The 22,279-nt window shown below is 40.4% G+C and overlaps 2 pseudogenes; both read right to left on the bottom strand.

The window, feature by feature from the left end:
- Window positions 1-16,264: 16,264 nt before the first annotated feature.
- LOC125312720 lies at window positions 16,265-18,818 on the bottom strand (annotated as a pseudogene).
- Window positions 18,819-20,360: 1,542 nt separating this feature from the next.
- On the bottom strand, window positions 20,361-21,286 carry LOC115729895 (annotated as a pseudogene).
- Window positions 21,287-22,279: the final 993 nt, after the last annotated feature.

Genomic DNA, 22,279 nt, shown 5'->3' with positions numbered 1-22,279 from the left:
ATTGAATCTGGCTTACGAGATTGTTATTCTAAGACTTAATAACCAAGCCATGTGATATTTTTTAACCATCTCATATTGGTTTATTTACTGCGCTCTATCTCTTATTAGTTTCTTATTACTTTTTTAATGAATGAGTTGCGATTCTTTTATTAATTGTGGACGAATGGAAGAATCGCCGCTCTTCTATCAAGATGCCGCGATGAGCATGTTCTCGACTGTGGCTATATTGATTGAGCCGGTTGTAGAATCTAGGTTCCATCTCGGCATCTTGATAAAAGAGCACTCTTACATTTGTTCACAGCTCATTGATCAAAAAAAGTAATAAAAATTTAACAAAAGATAGAGTGCATTAAAGTAACCCAATATGAGGTGGGTAAAAAATATAACATGGCCTGTTACTGAGCGCTATTGATAGCCATCCCATAAGCTAGATTCAAATTGAATTCAAATTATTCTAAGAGATCGATCTATTTAAACATAAACCAAACTAATTATGATCTACCTACCCAATCAAGACTCTCTCTCTCTCTTTTACCTTTTTTAATTTTTAATTTAAGATTTGTTTAGTTTAAGATTTAAAGTCCACAAGTCCAGGACAAAATTGCAAATGAGCTTACTAATCAAGCCGCTTGCAATTAAAAACTCTAAGCCCTATTTTGAAAAATTATCTCACCAAGCCCACGACTCATCACAACCACTCTAAGCCCATTTTCCATTGATGCTACGACCAATACTTCCAACTCCCGAATCCTAGCGCCGCCTTCATCCATACACCGTCATTGGACTGCCGCCATCATCCACCGTCCACAACCTCACGCAATCACGACATCAACGGCCAGCTCCGTACATCAATACCGTTCACACTCATATAGATTACATTACGCATAACACAATTTCAAAACAGAAGCACACATTATGGAGAGATCTCCAATCCCATTTTCCACGAAGTCCTCGACAATTGGCGTCACTCGTTTACAAAAGAAACATGCACAATAGACGTCGCATCATTAGACTCAACATAGTTCTATTCAGATTAGGAAAGAAAGCCTCAGTATCGATTCAACTCCATAATCTGGCGATGAACAGAACATACGTGCTAAAACACGGACAGAAATCAAACCACTAATGGGCCAAGGGGACTCTCGGATAAGAAGGAATGGATTCACAAAAGTGATCGATGTTTTGGACAAAGTCATTCAACGCACGTCAGATTGCCCTTTAATCAATCTATAACCCAAGCTATTTTTTTACTTTTCTTTTTCGGTCGAAACGGATCTAATCTGTGCATTTCGTCGAATAAACGGTGAGGATTTCGTAAAAATGACCCTATGAGCTTAATTGATACGGATCTAACTTGTGCATTTCGACGAAATAGATGGTAATCATTTCGATCCCCATACGCAATAGCAAGACAACAATTCGATCCAAAGTTTCTAGAAAAGGTTTAGTTCATATCAAATATCGACTTTAAAAGCAGCTTCTACTTGCAAAATAACCAATGCAGAGCATCTCGAGTCTTACCTTGCCCAAGAGAAATTAACGGTCAAGCTATCGCGAAGAGGTTCTGGAAATCATTTCCGGCGAGGATCAAGTTCGGCCAAGTCCGGCGAAGGAGATTTGAAGGAAGACGCAGAATTTGGAGCTTCATGCAATGGTGAACAGACGAGCCCAGCAGCCGGCTCCGAATTTCAAGATACGGCACAGATGTTGGCTGACCACGACGAAGAAATTCTTTGTTCGAAACGAGAACAGAGACACAAACTTAAAACGAGAGAAACAGTGGCAAGGTGCAGCGTCAAATCTCTGGTGATTATAACCGAAGACATAGCTATGAGGGTAATAATGATGGAGATGACACTCCGCCACGATTCATCCGCAGGGAGAGGAGAAATTGAGTTTGTGTCTCTGAAACATTTCCGGGTCGGGGAAGGCTGGTATACAGGCACTGATGTGGATCGTGGCCAGGAGCTTGTAGGCTTGGTGATTCCACGATTTCTGTTCTCTCTTTGGAAAATCTCAACGGCTCAATCTTTAAATCGCCCTTCGGCCAAACCCGTTATCTCCCCTCAACCACTCGCCGAAATCCAAGCCTTCGTCTCGTCTCCGAGGTCTCTTCCGTTCTGTGCCCACTATTTTATTGTTTCCTTCTACTAATATTTCAAGAACTTTGCTAACATAATTGTGAGAATAACGATACGTTGTGAGCTATAAAATCTTAAAAAAGTCGATCCGTAATAATTTTTAATTATTTATTGTTCATTTTTTGCGGTTCAAAACAGACCGTTAGCATAACGGTCACAAAAAAAAAAAAATACTGTTGTATAATCAATTATCTTGCTTTAATATTGTGCTCCAACTTGCTCCCGAGGAAACAGGAATCGTATTCTCAGATTGACCATATCCATAGCTTCAAATCTGGAAATGATTGCTCGAACACGGGAAAGATCCGCTTTTGACCTACTTCTTCTTATTCATGGTAATCCACCCACTCCCTTCGACTTTGATGCGCTGATCGAATCGCAACACGAAAGTTCCCATTTGCACTTGGATGACTGACCACACCCCGCTTATCGTAAGTGCATTATGTCGACATGCAACTTCGATATTTTTTTGTTTAGGGGTCGGATATTTTATGTGGGGAATGACTACACGGGTTGTCAAAGTTTAGGTGCCAACAATTAGTAAATGGAGTCCGAAGAGATGAAGAGGTAAAATTGCTTCTTCAATGAAAGTTTTCAAGTCCCTCTTGATAAAAAATTTAAATATTAAAATTGCGTATTCATCTAACATGATATCGGATGAGAAGGTCCCGAGTTCAAATCTTTCCGGACCCATCTCACACCTCCTCGATCGTATTCTTGATTGGTTATTCAGTTGACCGCTTATATATGAAGTTGTTATGGAGAGAGAGAGAGAGAGAGAATGGGGATGCACAAGTTAGCATGGGTGCAAAGTTTGTGTAAGGCTGCCCTAGAGAAAAAGGGAGGGGGCGTTGGGTTCTCTTTTCTCTCGTTATGGGATTTCGATAAGCATAAGTGGGAAAGTAATGGATGGTCGAGATGTAATTACTATCGATTCGCGTCGATTCTGTACATCTTTTTTGATTCATGCGTCGAATTTTTTGAGTATGCAAAGTACGTCGATTTATCGGGTCTTTTCTTTGTTTGAGAATGTCCGGAGTGCAAGCAATACACATTATTCACACAAATTTTTGTGGCATCGATTACGTCCATCCTACCATATATTACTAGAGTTATAAATAGCTTTTTGAGTTATGGGGAAGGTGGAGATAAGAGCTTGTTATTAGTTCGAACATGAAATGCCACTAAATTGTGACGTACCAATAACAGTAAATGCGAATATGCGGAGATTACAAAAACCGATTTTATAGTATTAGCGATGAAATGTGGAAAACCTTTAATTCTGGAGTTAAAAAAGATAAAGAGATGACTGAGTTGGCACAATTGTAATGAGTTTACGGTTTACCTCCCCAACCGAGCTTTACGGGCCTATCTCTCTCTTCTTGGCCATGGCCGATGTCGCCCTCGACAAATCCGGGTCTCGAGTTCCGTTAGCAATCGAATCGGGCTCGAGATGTCTGTCAAGTAGAGCTCGATGCCGCCGTGGACAGATTTGAGTCAAGCTCAACGCGGGCAAAAGCTTGATGATGGGTTGCAGCTCAGCTGAGATGGCCTGCTGCAACGACACAGCGAGTGTCGGCAGCAGCCAAAAGAAAAGGGGAAGAGCACCGGCAAAGCAATGGATGAATTAGGGTCCCCAGCAAGTGATTTTACACTCTGGGTGGATTTGGAACGATGAAAATGGCTATATTGAAACGAAAGTTAAGGACCAAATTTCGGATGTAATTTTGTAATGCTAATCAAAAGTCTTTTCAAAACTTACGACGCAAATCGATATGAGGATGCTCGGTAATATTTTTCCAAAAATTAAAATTGCATGTTTGAAATATCGATAGGTCATATCTTAGAATTCGGGAAAATTATCAAAAAGGTCATAAACTTATTGTAATTATGCCAATTTAGTACTAAATCTTTTGTAATTGTACCAACTCGGTTTATCCGGCCGTCCAGTGGCATAATATTTAATATTTCTTGATATTTTTTATTTTATTTTCTATTTTATTTTTCATTTTTTTTCTCTCATCCCCCTTCTTCTTCCTCCTCTAGCCTCTAGCTAGAGGGGACGGCCGGGGAGGTAGCTCGCCCTCGCTGGCCACCGGCAAGAAAGAAAAGTTTCCTTCCACCAAGTTGGCTTAATAAAAAAAAACAAGAATCAAGCCCTTAAACCATTTCTTGTACTGAATTCGATTTCTAGTAAAGTAGTAGAATTGAATTGGCGTAAATTACAAAATATTTATGATTTTTTTGATAATTTTGTTCAAGAATTCTTTAGTGAAAAAGTATTACATGACCCAATTTTGTGAACCGGGCCGAGAGAGAGAGAGAGAGAGCTCTTGGGGTTGCAATGAGTGCTGCGTTGGAAGGGAAGATGGAGATGTTAAATGCCGCCAACAGCAAATGGCTATTTAGAAAAAATAAAAAAAAATGAAGAAGAAAAATTTGTGGACCTGCAACAAGCAATCTCCACTCCAGTTGTGCCGGCTCCTCCACCAGGGTTAGCTGTCTGGCCCCTACCCCTCCCCGTTCTGGACAAGTGCTCCCGTCGAAACGGGTTTCATCTCGATCGTTGATTCCCACGTGATCGAGGGCCGCAATTGCTTTCAGTTCACAGATCTGGTCGAGACAAGACATTCGCCGCATGCCCGACCGGGGCCATTATTATTTCACGTCGTTTTTTCTAGGGATCGCATGTGCCCACAATTCTCGTCCCGACTCGTTCGCACGACGCGGTCGACATCTAATTAAACAGGTCGTCGGTCCATTGACGAGCGTGTTCGGCTTCATGGCTCAGGGCTGAATCGAATTTTGCCGCAATATTCGATTTTTCCTTTTTAAGTTTCTCTGTCGGAGGGTGAAGTCAATCCTTAAAAGTAGAAATGAGCCGACTTGGTAGAGATCTGTCTAGGCATAATCAAAGTTACTTCAGATGGAGCAATTCTAGGGTTTTCATGTTGCTCTTTTGCTTGAGTTTTTTTGACACTCCATCTTCTTTATGGTGTTTTTTTTTTTTTTTTGGGGTCCGAAATCTTCTTTAAGGTTGAAGGGGCCGTTTCCAGGCCCTACAGATGGAGTCATTGTAGGGTTTTCTCATTACTCTGTTCCGTGACAAAATGGAAAGCAAATGAAACCAAGGACAAGTCACAATCGGAATCATTTGATGGTCCATCGACGCTAACCGCAACACCTACGACAACAGTTTTATTTCTCTATTTTTTATTTTATTTTTTTGTTCCGTGAAATAGGTCTGAAACAAAAATTCGTTTGGTAACTCAATTTCATTCTTCCTATTTCTAGGATAAATTTTTATCCCATAAATAGTTTTGAAACCGAAATGAGAAATATAAATTTTCTACTTTTTTTTTAAAATTTCTGCAACAGAAACAGAAATAAGAATTTTTCTTAGTGATCACCCTTTCTCTCTCGCATGCGGTCTTCCTCTCTCTCGGGTCTCTGCGGCTGATCGCCATATGCCGATTACCGACCACTAGTCTCCGTTCGTCAGTTGATGGTTGCCCACTACTCGTCCCCGGTTGCCTCTCTCGTGTCCCTATCGCCGACGATACATCACTGGTCATTGGTCCATAGGTGCAATTTGCATGTCATCATCTGCAAGTCTCTGTCCGCCTATTGTGGCAGCTGATCTCCATCCTCCGGTTGCCGGTTGCCGGCCGCCATCCGCCCGTCGCCCAACCGTAGAAATTTTATGCCTTTGTCAAATGAATTTTTGTTTTAGAAACAGAAATTTTGTATTGTTGTCAAATGTGTGTCTATACTCAAAAACTCATTCGGAGAATAAAAATCGAAAAATCTGGTCAGAAATATAGCCTAAAAAGAGAATAATTGTCATTCGCACCCTAACTTGCATGGTTAGGTAAATCCAATCTCCATGAAATTTATTTTCGGTAGGATTTGTGATGGTGACACGTGAATGGTAAATAAAAGAGTTAATATGACTAAAAAATTTCAAATTTGTACACATGCATTTCATTTAAACAAAAATATATATTTGTATTAAAAAAACTCTTGAGCTTGTACATGCGTGCCATTTTTACAACAAACTAATTTTTAAATCGCAAAAAATCCAAACAGGTATGCTCACGTCACATTTATCCCAAACTAGCACCGCATTTACCCCTAAAAACACAATTCGGATAAATGCCACACGAGTATACCGATTTAGGGTAAACGTGGCACGGGTGTTTCAATTCGGTATTTTATTTGACATGAAAATTTGTTTGGGGTACATGTAGCAAGATAGACTAGTTTGGGATTTAGCTTTTGTTACAAAAAAAAATAATAATAATTTGGGCTAAATGTAGGATGAATGTATTAGTATGAGGTTTTTTGGTGGTATTAAGACTAAATAAAGTAACACAGCTTGCCTAAATCTTTCATTTTTTACATTGATCGTGTATCAACTAAAAATCATTTTATCATAATCCTACATTTGAATTGTCTCAATTTGCTGCCAATCTCTACTATGAGTATCCAATTACCCGAGGCCTTTCTAATTGAACCGCTCGTGCGCATTTTAGAGTGAGAAACCGTCATTTATAGGATTTAACTTAATTGATTACTAGAGTCGAGCGCGCGTCATGCGTGCGTGCAGGTTTTTTTTTTTAATGTAAAAAACAATAAATAACCGATAGATGTTTTGAAAAAGAAAACAATAGTTTTTTTTTTTTTTTTTGAGTGGATGAAGTTTGTGAAGGTAGTTTTGGAAGGACAAAAAAGTGAGATGACAACTAATTAGGGTGAGCGATTTCGGGGCTGGTCTAGCTTTCTCTTGAAATCTACCAGCCGAATAACCATTTCATCAATTTTTTGAAACTTTGAACCTACCATGATTACCTTAGAAAAACAAACTTTGGACCTATCCCATGATAGGTTCCAAGGTCTATTCAAGTTCCCGTGTATTCTTAAGCGAACGATTGCAGTGAATTATCACTCTTGATGATAATCATTTGCAGCTACAATCCACCGACCATGGCTTATATTTAGACACGTCGAGAATATGAAATGTTAAAAAGTCTCGAGCACGGATATCGTTGAAAATAGAAGCTCAAACTAGTCATTTCATATTACACACTCATCATCGGATACTATGGAACATTGGGTTTGAAAACAAAGAACAAAATAAGCACAGAGACAAGTTCCAGGCGAAATTTACTTGTCAAAATCGGTTTCACAATTTTTTGAACTTAAAACCTAGTCTCCATATCCTGAAACTTGGAATCGAATTGGGTGAGACCGAAGATCGATTCTCAATTCTACTTTAGAACCAGGCTCATCTCAACAATTGAGTATTTTGGCTCAAACCGGGCTGGGTTTGACAAGTGTATCTACGATAGTCGTTAAAAAAAATTAAATATATATACATATATACAAAGGAAAACCACAAGCCACAAGCTCCATCATTTGTCCTTCCGTAAAGTATACGTCACCGAATCGGTACATTCAAGCAGTCAATCATTTCGACCAAAAAAAAAAAACAATCAATCATAGAAATATTCGATTTTCTTTTGAGTTTTAGGAAGTTTTCGTCTATCTTTGTCCCGAGGAGAATCCTCGTCCACGTGTTAGAAAATAAACACGACGGCCCCACATTGGTTTTCTCGAAGCCCTCCCTCCTTTTCATCGCATTGCGTACGTCGATTTTTCCACCTTTAGTAAGTTTACGACCTCAATCAATGCCCGACGCGTTAAAGTCAAAAAAACATGGTTGAAATTAACAACGCATGGGATGCTTAATTTTCCCTCTCTCTTTTTTTCCGGGATAAAATTACTTTTTTTTTTCTTTTTCGTGATGTAGAATCGGAGACATCGTGTAGCTGGCGATTTGGGCCCCACTAAGGCCGGTCGAGGTTGAAAGTTATCATCTCCGATTGATTGCCAATCCGAACTAATTTGAAATGAGTTTGAAATAACCGACCTCATTGAAGTCGTACATTTTATATATTAGCATCGAGCTTAACTTAAACTCAAGTCATGTTTTCAAGTCGAAGCCGAAATCTAATCACATGACCATGTTGAAATTTGCTCTTGTGGCGAAACTCGCTCGGCTAACATTTCTCCTCGCATATTTGAAGCTAAAAGTATTTTTAGGTGTGTATAAATAATCAATCGATGCAATTTGTAACCAAAATGATGCTTAATTTTCCCTCCCCCTCTCTCTCTCTCTTGAGATAAAATTCTTTTTTTTTTTCTTTTTCATGATCTAGAATCGGAGACATCATGGAGTTGGTGATTTGGGCCCACTAAGCCCGATCAAGAGGAAAAGTTATCATCTCCGATTGATTGTCAATTCGAACTAATTTGAAATGAATTTGAAATGACCGACATCATTGAAGTCGTAAATTTTATATACTAGCCTCGAGCTTAACTTAAACTCAAGTTGGTGATTAAAAAAAAAACCTTAAAACTCAAGTCATGTTTTCAAGTGGGAGCCGAAATCTAATCACATTACCATGTTAAATTCGCATGGGTTCCATATGTGCGAACTTGGGCATAGGGAGGGATCGTGTCGTAGCTATCAAGGAGGAGAATCATTAGTTTGAATGTGCGTTTATTTCGTCGAGAATGAATGATCTTAAAAATATTTTACTAAAAATGATCGCTTAAATAGCTTTAAAAAAATGAATGAACGAAAGATACTTTCATTGTCTACCAAAATATTTAGACATGAATTGCTATCGATGGTGAGAATATTTTTTCATTAAAAAATATGTTTAAATGAAACCTTAAACTCATATGTGAGTGAGGATCCAAAATAGTCTCAATCATTGGATAAGTGAGGTTCACGCTATCGTTGGATAAGATTAATTCGAATTGCGTGGACTCGGACGGAAGCGATTTAACGGCGGTCCCCGTCCACCGAGTGACGTGGTTCGGCCTTTCCTCGTCCGAGTCAAAACACGTGCGCGACTCGATCGTCACAAACGCCGTCGAGGTTTTTCTGCCGCGTGGCCACGCGTACGTACGCCTGGAGTCATCTCGAGCTGATCAACGCTGGAGCCCCTCTGGTCAACGTGGATTTTTTTCACCGCCAAATCTCAGGCCACGTGATTGAGCCACGGCGTCGCTAAAAAATTGGCCGCTGCTGGATCTTCTCCTTTCGGATTGCGAAATGAAATTAAGAAAAAAAAAGCCACGAATGTATTTTTATCCGAAATGTGATTTGATACTGAGATTGATTTTATCAGAATTGATATACAAATTGTTTATGGCATGTTTTTTTCCCATTTATTTCGATACCCACATGAATACCGCATCAAAGTATTTTTGTATTTTTGGCCCAGCGTTCGAGAAAAACACAGATATGTGTGTATACAACACCACGGCGAATAATTTAGAATTTATACCATGAATTTTGGTTTCTCAAAAAATTAGGGCGGCACTCTATAACAAAAGTTGCTACTACGAATTAAAGATTACAAAGACTCCCAGCATGACAAGAATATTCAATTCATCATTACCGAACTTACAAATTGCAATCTTTTTTTTTTGTTGGTAAAAGATTTACAATGCATTTAGTCATGAGTAATACACTAATGAATCATTTCTAACGATGTCCGCATATACGAAAGTATCATTTAAGAATTGAACTGTGTATGATTTGACTAGCACGACATGACAATGAAATATTCGTAAAGTGATAATTGATATCAATGGCTAATCCTCGTATTAGTTTATCCACCTGGTTATATCGTAACATTTGTGTCGCGTGAAAATATGACAAAGGAAGTTTAAAAAAACTCATTATGTTTTCAGATTTTGAAGGGAAAGTGATAAGTAGAAATTATATATATATATATATATATATATAAGGGAGTTTGCGAAACGGGATTCCACCAGACGATTCTTTTCTTCCAAAAAGAAAAATTAATCAAAGCTTAAACAGTGGAGTGCACGGATTGTGGTGCACCATCAGGTGATGACATGATGTTAACCTGCTCGAGCATCTAAAGCAAGCTGAACAACTGGAGACAAAAAAATTTTTTTAATCCTTTTTTTTTTCTCGGACAGCTGTAAAATCAATTAAATCACGTGCATCCCGAAGCTAATAATAAATTAAACCGAACGCAACCAAATGGCCCAATGGGCAGAAAAAGGCGAACGGAAAAGAACTCCGACGGAATACGAAAAATGGCAGAAAGGAAAAAAGAAAATGAAAAACTCCAGCCTACGTAACATTTTTTAGAGAGATTTGAATCACCTAAAATTAGAATTTTCGTGACATGCATTACATTACTCAAATCAAGCTCGTCCAAATAAAAATGGACGGCTTGATTCGAGCCACGTCGTGTGTTTAAAAGGAAGGAAAAAATGTAGGTGAGAATTTTTTAAAATTTGAAAAATTTTGAATCTCAAAAGTGGTTCGAACAACATGATTTCAGTAACGTCACGCATGCTACAAAAATTTCAATATTAGGCTATCCAGGTCGTTCGTGGAACCGAGCTAGACACAGCCTAACACTAACTGGCTTTCCTGGGACATGTCTAAAGATCGATCACCCGTCAACCGTCATCGTCTTTCGTACCGATGACGTGTGCACATCTTATCAGGCCAGTGCCACGTCGCGGCATTATTGGGCGACTGTTGCAGTCAGCTGGATTTCTCCACGCGCTAGTGGTCTCCTGCCCTCCACGCTCCCTCTAGATTGTCGTTTGTCTTACTCATCCCCCTTTTTTTCATAGGTCCCGTCCTTTCCTTTTTAAGAGACTTTTTTTTTTGCAATTTATTTTTCTCTAGTTAAATTAACTCGTAAAGACTCGAATTTATTAATCTACAATGTACATTTTCACCAAACAGAAAAATATACGCCATACAAGATAAATACTATAATCAATAAATACATTTAAAAATTAATTGGACAAGTATCCATTATAGACCAATCAAAATGAAAGGATACTTATTCCATCGATCATGTTACGTTTAATTATTATGCGTACATCGGTAGACGATTGGTTCATTCTATTCTTGAGAAAATTTATTCTTTCCATGATATTCCTCTGAAAAAGTTATGCATAATCAAAATATATTTCAATAAAAAAACTTGTCGAAAAGATGAGTTACACTGTCATGAAAATTTGCCCTTTCAAATTGAATACAATAAGACAAATGACTGGAAAAATGCTCTAATAGCATGATTTCTTATATTTTCGAGAAATTTCGTTGCTTTCTTGTCGGCCAACAATTCCATCTCAAAAAGACAAATTTCATGAGAAGAAAGTGTGGTGCACGCGCGCCATGATATGTCCACAATCCCTTCGCTAGCTTCCATTTGCTGCCATCAAGACGCACACTTTTTCCACCATTTTTTTCCGCACTTTATCTTCCTCTTCAAATCTCCCACTTTCTTCGCAGCAACCCTCATTTGCAGCCTCAAACCCCAAAGGAATCCCCCATGTGAGAACAAACCCCGCGCGAGAGAACAACCTCTTCATCTTCCTCCAATCTGCCGTAGAAGAACCCAGCACGATGGACGATCTACTCTGCAGCATGCCCAAGAGAAAACCCACCAAGCGGTCCAAACCCAAGAGCAAACCCATCAAAGTCGTCTACATATCCAACCCCATGAGGGTCAAGACCAGCGCCTCCCAGTTCCGGGCACTGGTGCAGGAACTCACCGGCCGCGACGCCGAGCTCCCCGACCCCGCCAGGTTCGACGGCTCCGATACGGACGGCGTCGGCGGCGGCGGGGGGCCGGCCGAGCGGTCCCCCATGCCGCCGCCACGAAGGTCGATGCGGCGGACGATGACGTTGTGGAGCCGGGAAGGAGGTTGAGCCTCCCGAAAGATCATCAGAATCACCCGAGCGGCGGCGATCTCGGTAGACTGGGTGTCGGCAATTATGAGCCGTTGGATGACGACGTGTTCACTCCCCAAATGCTGGACTCTCTCTCGGCTTTGCTGCCGTCGAGCCTGCTGTACGAGTCCTCTCAGGTGGACGTGGCCTGAGGGACAAGCCCGAGAAGGTAGACGCGGAGTGGGAATAATTGTTCAGGTAAGTAATATAAGTGACTTTTTACTGTCGTCCTTTTCCCCGTTTTTGCTGTACATGTGTGTAAATGGCGCTATGGTAAGGTGTAATTATGCTGATAAATAAGCAGTGACCAACCTCAAGAAGCAACTTCAAGCTTGGATCGATTGGTCTAGACCGTGTATATTATGCTCCTGTTGTTACAACTCTCTGAAAAATCCATGTCGGTCGATCATTTCGTCGAGTTGTGGCGCCCTCTGGTGTCCAGTTGTAGGCCTGATTTAAAGAATTTATACCCCCATTACTTATACCTCTCACGATGTCCTTTCGAACCGGTTTAGATCTTGGATGATTAGCTGGGTAAAAATCATGGATAGGGGAGATTTTCTTATACATGAACTTACCGTGATTTGGGAAGAGTTAAGAGCTTTTGAGTAAGTCTTCACCTTGCCGGCATGGTGGACCGAGTTACTATGGTTAGGATTAGCATATTCCTAACCCGGTTCTTGCTCGATTGAGTCTATCAAAATAGAGAGAAAAAAAAAAAAGGCGAAAACAAGGGATAAATTTGTGAGAAATCTTGCCCTAGCAAGGCAGCTGACACTTTCAGTGCCTTATCAGCAGAATATACCTTTCATGCACCATCTCCAGTTGAGACTCTCCCCGAATGTGCACTTGATAAAGATAAATAACGAAGATGATTGAAAAAGATCATCTGAGGCCATGATCTAGGGAAGTCCCGATCAGATGACACAACCCATTTTGGAGCAAAACTATAAGAAAGTGATATCAGTTTTGCACTTTTCCCTGGTTAAATTAGTGTTAGCTGCCATTGTTCTCATTCTTATCGATATAAGAAACAAATTCATGTACCTAGACACCGCGATTAGTCCCAAATATCAGAACTTGCACATTCAGACAATTTTTGTGTTCTCTTGAAGGAACTATTGCACGGTAAGTGCTAAGTTCTCAGAAACGGTAACTTTCTTCTTAGGTTACATTCAGGGTTAACACTAGAAGAAAACCATACATTCAGGGTTAACGCTAGAGGAAAACCATACTGATTTTTTTCTTTTCTTTAGTGAATATAAGCGATGCTTCAGCTGGCATTGGAGCATTCTCGATCTGAGTACTGAAACCCAAGTCCGAGCTTGGAGTTAGAAATTTCTTTTCTATAATTCATGGCTGAAGCAGAAATTTCTTGCCTGTAATTCATGGCTAGAGCATCTAAGCTTCCTCAGTGCAGGTCTTCTCACTGTAAGAAAATGGCTTTCATGGTTTTCACTCTGATCCGTAGGTAAAACGATTTAACCTAACTCTACAGAGAGATCTGCAGAACGTGTACATACCAGCATATGTCTACCAATGTGCACGTGCGTGCGACGCACAAGAAAACCGTTCTCATCTGGTGCATCGAATTGGAGGGCTGCCTATTAATGAGCTGAAAATCTAGTCCGCAGAGCAGCCGCAACCCGAACTGATGCGTGCGTGTACTGAGCTAGTTCCTGCGTGCACCCCTCCAACTTGCATAAAGATCTCTCGCTGACGCTTTTTTCGAATTCAATGCGTCGTTTCGTCTGGTTCACGGGTTCGTTGTCTTTGGCCATTTCCTCGTTTTGTTTTCCAATGATGAGATGGGCAAAATATTCACTTGTCATGTAATGTAAGTGATGCTTTCAGCATTCATCCTTCTCTGGACCATCTCTGGACGGTCAAACAGAAGGTTAAAGTAGCTTGCAGCTGCATGAAGGATTCGATTCATGGAATGTTTACGTAGATATGTATTTAATCCAACTAGAGTTGTTGGATCTATTAACACGCGATCCCCACATGGCGGTGTGCCACGTAGGATTTCTCTCATACGTGTTGTGCTTTATCTTAGAAATATACACCGTAACCGGCATTTCCCAAAAAAATTTGTTACGTTCTTTTTCTTCGTTTTTTGTCCTAGTTCACAAGGTCAAGTGAGGTTACTCAATTAGCGGTGCTTGTTCATCTTTCTAAGGTCGGGTTTCTCGTCCTATTGTTTGTTTGGAGCCATGTTTTCCTCAATGAACGATGGGTGGTTATAATCATGGATATCGCCCGAATCTATTTTAGATTAATCGGCTTGCACTTGAGTGAATGTTCATAACTTGTTCATCCACCTTATCAAATGCATGGTCCGTGCCTTTGGGGCTATCCTAGTGGTCAAGATCTCTTCGGGTCATGACAAGATTACTTCCGCCGCGCCGCAACCGGGTTATTACCAGGATAGGAGACCTCGTTAATTACTGCCCTTGCTTGTACTAATCCGACGGGGACATGGATATTCTGTAATTCCATGGGGGTTCCCTACTGGCTAAAACCTTTTTCCAAGTTCCAATTCGAACCGTGGACCAACATCTCCATCGACCCAACGTGGCTCTTGTGGTGCCAGAAACTTTCACTAAAAATCCCACCTTCTTTAGATGGGAGATGCGTGCATGAGAGAAAGCGATGGCACGCGTATGAAACTGTGGGTGGCAGTCCTAGGTCAAAAGCTGTCGTGCATCAAGACAGTTTCCGATGATGTAGGGTTCCGATTCAAAACACGGATCGAAGGCAACCGCCGGACACGAATCGGGTCTCTTCTGGGCAGACAACACGGGGCGTTTCGTAGGTCCCTCTTAATTAAAATTCCACCAGGTCGTACCGCAACCGTTTGCGATCCACTTGGGGGACACGGCAGGTCGTCTTCAATCCTCGATGCGTAAAATATCTCAAGCAGTGACTGCTTGTATTCGACCAGATCACAGCGCCACCACACTCAGAGCTCCAAAAGATGATGGGGAGTCGCCACAAAGTCTTTCCTGTTATAGATGGCGGACTCTTTCTGGACATAATTCGTTCAATGATTTGTAGGGGAAAAGCTAAATAACCTTAATGCATGTGCTAATTCAAACCGAGCGATAGATGGTCCTACTCTTGTCCGTGCTTCAATATGATCTATTTATTTGACACCCACTTACACTGGGTCTCATCGCTTTGTACGTCAATCTTACTAAACAAATCTTTTAATCCGCGACATTGCCGTTCTTAAGAAATTTAGGGTGCTTTTGTTGGAGTGAAAGTATTTTTCTGGAAATTATTTTTCCGTACTTTCACCCGTTTAATTCGTTGAAAATGACTTAGTTAACGGAAACTATTTTCCAATCAACGGAAAATCTATGCACAAAATTAGAAAAGTGAATTCCTAAATCTAAATAGGTAAAAATGCCTTTTGGAATTGCTTCTCTAGAATTTTTTATTTTTACTTTTATGTTATGTTATTTTCTTTCCTTTTCTTTTTTCTTCTCCCCCGCCGATCGCCGGGCCTCGGCGATGGCTGATCGGCCCGCGAGCCTTGAGCTCGCCCGTGGCTGCCGCCTACCCAAAAAGAAAAAGAAAAAACTCAAAAAATTATTAAGAATTTGATTTTGTTTTTGCTTGAGATAAAAAGATTAAAATCATTTTCCAAATGAGATCCAAACACCAAAAAATACTTTTATTCACATATCACCAAATAAAGGAAAATTAACCATTTTCCTGAAAAGTGATTTCTGGAAAGTATTTTCCTCTAACATGAAGTTTTCTCCCAAACAACGCAGTCTTACCATGAAAAGAAACGATTTTGCTTATTATTTTACATGAGTAATCACACAATGGGGACATCACTAAATATCCCCACCAAGGTACTGTGGTGCAAGGTAGGCAAGGGAGGACTAGAAATTCATGTACCTTAAAGTATAAAGATGCATCCTTGCCTTCTAATTTACGAAGGGTTAAAAGAAAGAATGAACAAATGTGCAAATTAGTAGGCAAGGTTGCATCTTTAGGGCCTTTCTTTCCTTCTTCTGCCTCTTACATTCTTGCAAAATAAACAGCAGAATGCTCAAAAACAGTGTGTTTTCTTATTACAGAATCAGCGAATGACACTGATAAAAGGATGCAAGCGAAAATCGGCTTAAAGAGTTCTCCTAGGAGAGGAGAAAAGGTCAAGAACTAGAGTGCGCAAATGTTTCTGACTCCTAATTCCTAACCTTCGTTGGAACAAGAAGGGTTAATTTCAGAGAGGAAAGTTTGCTGTTGTCCTCTCTGAATACTGAATAGCATCCAGAAACATGTCTGATGTTAGTGTCGATGATGATTCGCGAGCTAGGATGGTTCTGCCGGTCTATTTTCTTGAAACCCGATCGGCATGCCACCTGGAAAAACCTTCTCCCGAGGCCTCTCGCATCCACGGGTACCTACAACACTCCATGGCTTCAGCAACAGTTAACCAACTTCGCTGGCGAGTGCCCTGCTCAGGCCAAGACTCAAGTTGCTCCTTCACTAGCAATGCGAACATGGCACCTCTGCACCAATCTTCAGAACTAAGCTCGTCCTGGAGGGTCTTGCTCTTGAATTTGGAGTAGCAGATAACATGCCGAAACACAGAAGGTTTGCCTAAAAACATTGTGAGCAAACGGGTAAAACAGACGGAAAAGTGATGCTTGTTTGTCTGGTCAAGTACAGTGATATTTTAACAAAGCTGGCAAGGGCATCGAAGTCACTCAGTCTTTAGGTCTAACATTGATGCACCAGCTAGACAAGTTCAAATCAAACACATTACAGAAAATATAGCCTTATAGAGTAATAGTCCCAATGAAAACACATTATGGACTTCGCCCGAACCCGGGCTTCCTCAAGAGCTTCACGTGAGTCAGCCTACTCAACAGTTTCATCATGTTCCCAGCTACCCCAAAATTTCAGAAGTAAACAATCCTTGAATGAAATTCATATAGCAACAAGCAGCAACAAACAATATGCAAGAACTCTTATTAACGGCACATGGTATCGCCGTAAAGAACGTGATCAACGACAGGAAAAGTGAAAGAATAGGAAAGTTTCTCCTCTTTCTGGCAATATGACATGAAAAATGAAGTCTATCTTAGTCCCAGTAACTGAACAAAGGGAAAAAACAAATTCGAGCTTGCAGCAACTCCTTTGCGCATTTTATCTGTGAGGGCTTCCACTCTAACAGGCCGAACAGCCGAATTATGAAATGAAGGAAATGCCCTTCCAAGAGAATTTTTTCCAGTTTTTTCCATTGAATTAGTTTGAAAATGAAAACAACCAAGAAGACACCTGCCCACCATACAATGCTGCATTGCTTCCTAAGCAAATTTCCATACGACCACCTATCCGGTTACACATCAGGACTTGTTTTTTATCAGCAAATATCAAGAGAAGTCCTACAGTACCCAAAGGAAAATGGATAGACATAGCCCGGTCCTCATGTCTCTAAATATTGACCTAGCATCCCTCTTCACATCTATCATCTACTGGGCAGCTAGAACTTCACAGGAGAATTTTGCCACTGATAGTTCTGAAAGAGCACAGAATGCCTCAACGGTGACCTCTGACAATAAGGTTCATTCAATCTGCAGCGGTACAGTATGCCCTGCAGACCAACCTAGCTCATGCAATAAGGAGTCTGACGAGCAAGTTCGCTAAAATTGAAAAGTGCAGCTGTATGAGGAATAGAGTCATGATGTTGGACTGCAAATTGTCAGATTCCTAGAATTTCCAACCAAAAATATGAATTTCTAGATAACTTGCTACTTGTCTAAATCTCAACATTGTAAACAAAAGTTTCAAAAGAATATTACTAAAAGGACTCGTGTCATTTGTAAGGCTAAACTCTCAAGTCTATTCTACCTCTGCATATATACCAAATGGATTTTGCTAATGAGTGTCCAGGGGGCACTTGTTAAAAAAACCCGTGTAAATACGGAGTGTAATTTCTAATGCCATGTCCTCTCATGTTATACGTAATCTCACCATTATCCTATGATTTTGTCCATTAGTATGCGGCCCGTATAAAGATCCCAGCACATTTGAGATCATGGTAAGATCCAACTCTCCCTTGGGTTTCTCCCTGTTTCAATGATCTTAGCTCACCGAATTATAAGATCCCAGAATCTTGATATGGATTTCGACAACAATGCCGATGAGAGCTTCAGTAAGAATTCATTTTCAGGCCTTGCAACTTAATCTCTCGAAAGTCGTCATAGACTTTGATACTAAAGTCGCAGAAGGTTGCAATTTTCTCAGCTATACATACATGCCAAAACTACCTCACCACCGACCTGATCTTTTGGTTTTAGAGAATACAGCGAGTACAGCGGGAGACCACCAATCTGTTTACTTTCAATCATCTGGCTACTAAACTTCTTACAGATGCATAGGATCGGGAAAAAGAGTAATTTCGCCTTGGAAGAGCCATCTCCTTGCAGAATCTCATCAAATAATAGCTGTTCTTCTGGACTAATGGGATTCCTCAGAGGAGCTTAAGTCTATAAAGTTTCTCAAGGATAAAGGATGAAGGGATCAATCCTTACAATGTACCTTTGGAAACAGAAGACCAGGTCCGCTTCTAGAATTGATCATCAGGACCTCAATATCTCCGTGACATACACCATTCCCATGTTCAACAGCACTTCTATACTTGAAAGGAACGCACCTTTTTCCATCAGTAAGTAATCCAAACACTGTTGTACGCAAAGAAGCTTGCTCATATTGCAGGAGAAGAGATTCAAACTCGTAAACCGACACCTCTAAGTCGAAGACCGCTGTGATCTCACTGAAGCCTTTTTTTTTTAATACAAAGGTTTGGGGGAGATTTATTTACTTGATACAGCTACAGGTAACATTTACTCCTAGATCATATCATAAACCTTGTGAGAGGCGCCAGACAAATTTTGCTCATGCACAACATGCTTGCTTTTTCTAATACTCTACTCCAATCCTAATTTATGCTTATAATCCAGATTGTCTCGACCGTCTCCGTATATAATAGCCCCAAACAGCTAAACTACATATTAACTTTTTCTGATGTCCCAACTTTTGCCTATCTATAAAAAGATTTATCTTCTTAATTTGCAAACTGGTTTTGTTTGCTTTATGTCCTGTCCTAGATAATATGTCCAAACTACCATTGAAAATGTATGATGGTTAGGAAAGCAAATTGACAAAGGCAATGTCATGCGCAAAGAAAGTACAACAGGATCCATTGGATCGAGGATCACATCCCTAACAAATTAGGGCAATTTTCTGGGTTACTACACTTCGACTTTAATCTTGTTGCTACCTCGATAATGCTTATCAAGAAAAGACCATCATATCGAAGGAATAACTATCTTATGATACCGAAGGAGACGGATCCCAGATGGGTATCACAGAATATGATCGGGAGTCGAATATCGAGCATGAATTGATGCAATGTGAAGAAAATGCAAAATGCTAAATCGGAGCTGTGGAAGCATTTGAAAGATGAAACATGGCTAACACATTGTGGCTATGAAAAGGAAAGGCTCAATAGAAGAGAAATTCCTTGAAGCAAAAACATGGGATTTCTTCTTCAATCAAGCCACATAAATGCCCAATAGACACATACAGAACAAGGAGTAAAGTAATGCAGAAGCCCCAAATTGTTAGATATGAGCTCCGGGGAACTATTAGCCTGTGACTGTATTGACGTCCAGTTTCAGACCTGACGAAACAAATTAGAATCTGAGCATCAATATTTCCTGAATTTAACCATTCTATTTCTGCAACCGAGACATCCATATTTTCCAAAAAAAATGATTTTCTTTCAAAGTATGCTGTTCATGTAAGTGGCAGCTGTTACCTAGTATTGATAAAATATAATGTTACACGGATGTGCCTGAGAATAACTGAGGCTTTCCCAGCTTGTTCCATCAGTGGATCATTGTTCGGTACTTTGTTCAGCGACAAGGTAAGTGAGGAGCTGATCAAGTATCAAGCAAGTCAACTGGCTTGAGAAGAGAAACAAAAGCAACCGGACTGCTCCCTCCCCTCCCTCCACGAGTTGCAGTCCTATACAAGTAAAACGCAAAATCGCAGCTGAATCATCGAAGTTCATCAGCAACCCCAACCTGTGTATCAGGGTCTCAGAGTAAACATCCAAAGCAAGAGCAAACTGTCACCTGTTTTCATGCGGTGCGAGAAATTTGATCTCATGACAGTTTCCTCTTCTTCTGCAGATACGAGTAATTTCGCTGGTAGTGCAAAACCACCCCCACCAGATGCCACAGCCTGATCTCCGGCCAGAGCGCATCCGGAGTGTACTGGGGACTCTAGCTATTCTGCCACAGCAGGAAGTTGCTCAGACAAGTCTCCCCAGAACTTCAGATCACAATATCCGAATCAGGAGCCCCTGCCATGTACATGTGCTTCTGGATATCTAGCAGATTATGAGAGGTTTAATTTCACGTACCATCTCACCATCTTCACTACTTTCAACAGTGCCTTTGGATAATTGGCTTTGCATGGATTCCTGAACTTCATTTCACTTTTCTCCACGAAATCCCAGAGCAGCACATTTGATGACTCCATTCTTCTTTTCGCTTGCCTCCAATTTGCTGAACCCGTTACAGCATATCTCATTTTTTCCCTATTATTACAGTTCCGTGCACTTCACGTTTATGGCAGTCTTGAATTTCTGGGGGATATACACCATTAATCTGCCCACAACTTCCATTTTGCTCGGTGCTATTGCGACCTGCCTTGATAGTATTTTCTGCTTGGACGTTATTCATCTTCTCTTCACAGGATTCTTGAACAGCATGAACAATTGCATCGTATGAAGTATGTGCCATTCCTATCAAAAGCACAGTCCGGCTATTGTGGGCAGTGGCCTTCATTGCCTTCTCTGCCGCAATCCTGACCTCCTCATTTAGAAGTTTCAGGTTTCCTATGAAGTACAACCTCATCCCATAATGATCTACAATGCTTCCATCTCAAAGCAATTCATCGATTTTCTCTATCATCAGATCCATCAGATATTTGGACTTCCTCAAGTTTTTCTCTCGAAGTTTTCAATGCTAAAGGCATACACCGTGATGTATTTGACACCAAGTTCGTAGCAGTAATTAAGTATAGATATGAGGGATTTATGACCAGCCCTATGGCCCTCGCCTTCAACCATGTTTTGTTTCTTAGCAAAACGCTGGCTTCCATCCATAATGAAAGCAATGTGAATGGGAATAGCTCCACATGACAAAACTCGAAACAGGTACTTCCTGAAAAAAGTGCTGAGAGTGCTCAAGACTGCGACTCCAACTGCTTTCGTTCCCCATTGTATGCTCGAGGAACAAATTTAGATTGTCAATGCCATACGACCTGTTTGAAAATAATACTCCATCAGATGAAATGCATTCTCAAAGCATATCTGTCTACCAAATAGGAGCAACAAAGACTGTACATGCCAAAAATGGTAGACTCATAAACACGGCTTATTCAAATTGCCAATTCAAATATAAAGTGCCACCTTTATTTGGTCTTTAAAATGATTTCTACAACAACGCACGATACAGAATAGCAAAAAATCCAGCAAAGATCATCTTAAGCACAAATGGGCAATCTAAAATGGGAAAAAAGCATTTCCAATCAAAATCCTAAGGAGGTGGAGTTAAAAGGAAAACTGCACTCAAAACCATAAGCTCGTAAAGAGGGCGAGTGTCATAAACGCCGTGTCACCGACGTATCAAAACTCAATAACACAGGGGAAGAAAAACCGATAAGTGAGAAATTGACTAACTCAAAATCAGCAAAGCAACATCCAGAACCCAGTTGGCAACAGTTCTGTAGTCCATTATTTTCCTCATTCTTTTACCTATGTATAAACATTCCAAGAATAGTGCATCATCATCAAACCAAATAATCCATCCCCCACAACTTTTTTGCCGCTCGACATTTGAACATAAGAAGATGTATGATGTGCCGATCTCTTCCTGATTCACTTTCTTCTTTCGATCCAGTGGGCGAATTACTAATTTTCTTCAAACTGGAAAAAACTTTCTCCATTTGAGAACACCCTTATCAATAGGCAATTTCATCAGATAGAGTGCATGGCTTTATTGCAATAACATGTTCCTGTCAAAGCACTAAAAACCATCCAAGCCACTTAAAGCTGTTGGACTCGCCCATCTACTTCTCATTTCTGAAAAGAACACAAGTAATAATCTACTGCAACAGTGTCTACAAACAGCATCAAAGAGGATCGTTCGCGTGTTGAAAAGAAAGCAAGAGTCAGCAATTTGCTAGAGCTTCCAGTAATTACACTCCAAAAAGACAAACTTCCCAGCTCGAA

This window comes from Rhodamnia argentea, chromosome 10 (assembly GCF_020921035.1).
Source record: "Rhodamnia argentea isolate NSW1041297 chromosome 10, ASM2092103v1, whole genome shotgun sequence".
NCBI classification, from domain to species: Eukaryota; Viridiplantae; Streptophyta; class Magnoliopsida; order Myrtales; family Myrtaceae; genus Rhodamnia; species Rhodamnia argentea.
Note: the sequence above shows the minus strand (reverse complement) of the source record. Positions and strands in the feature narration are given on the sequence as shown.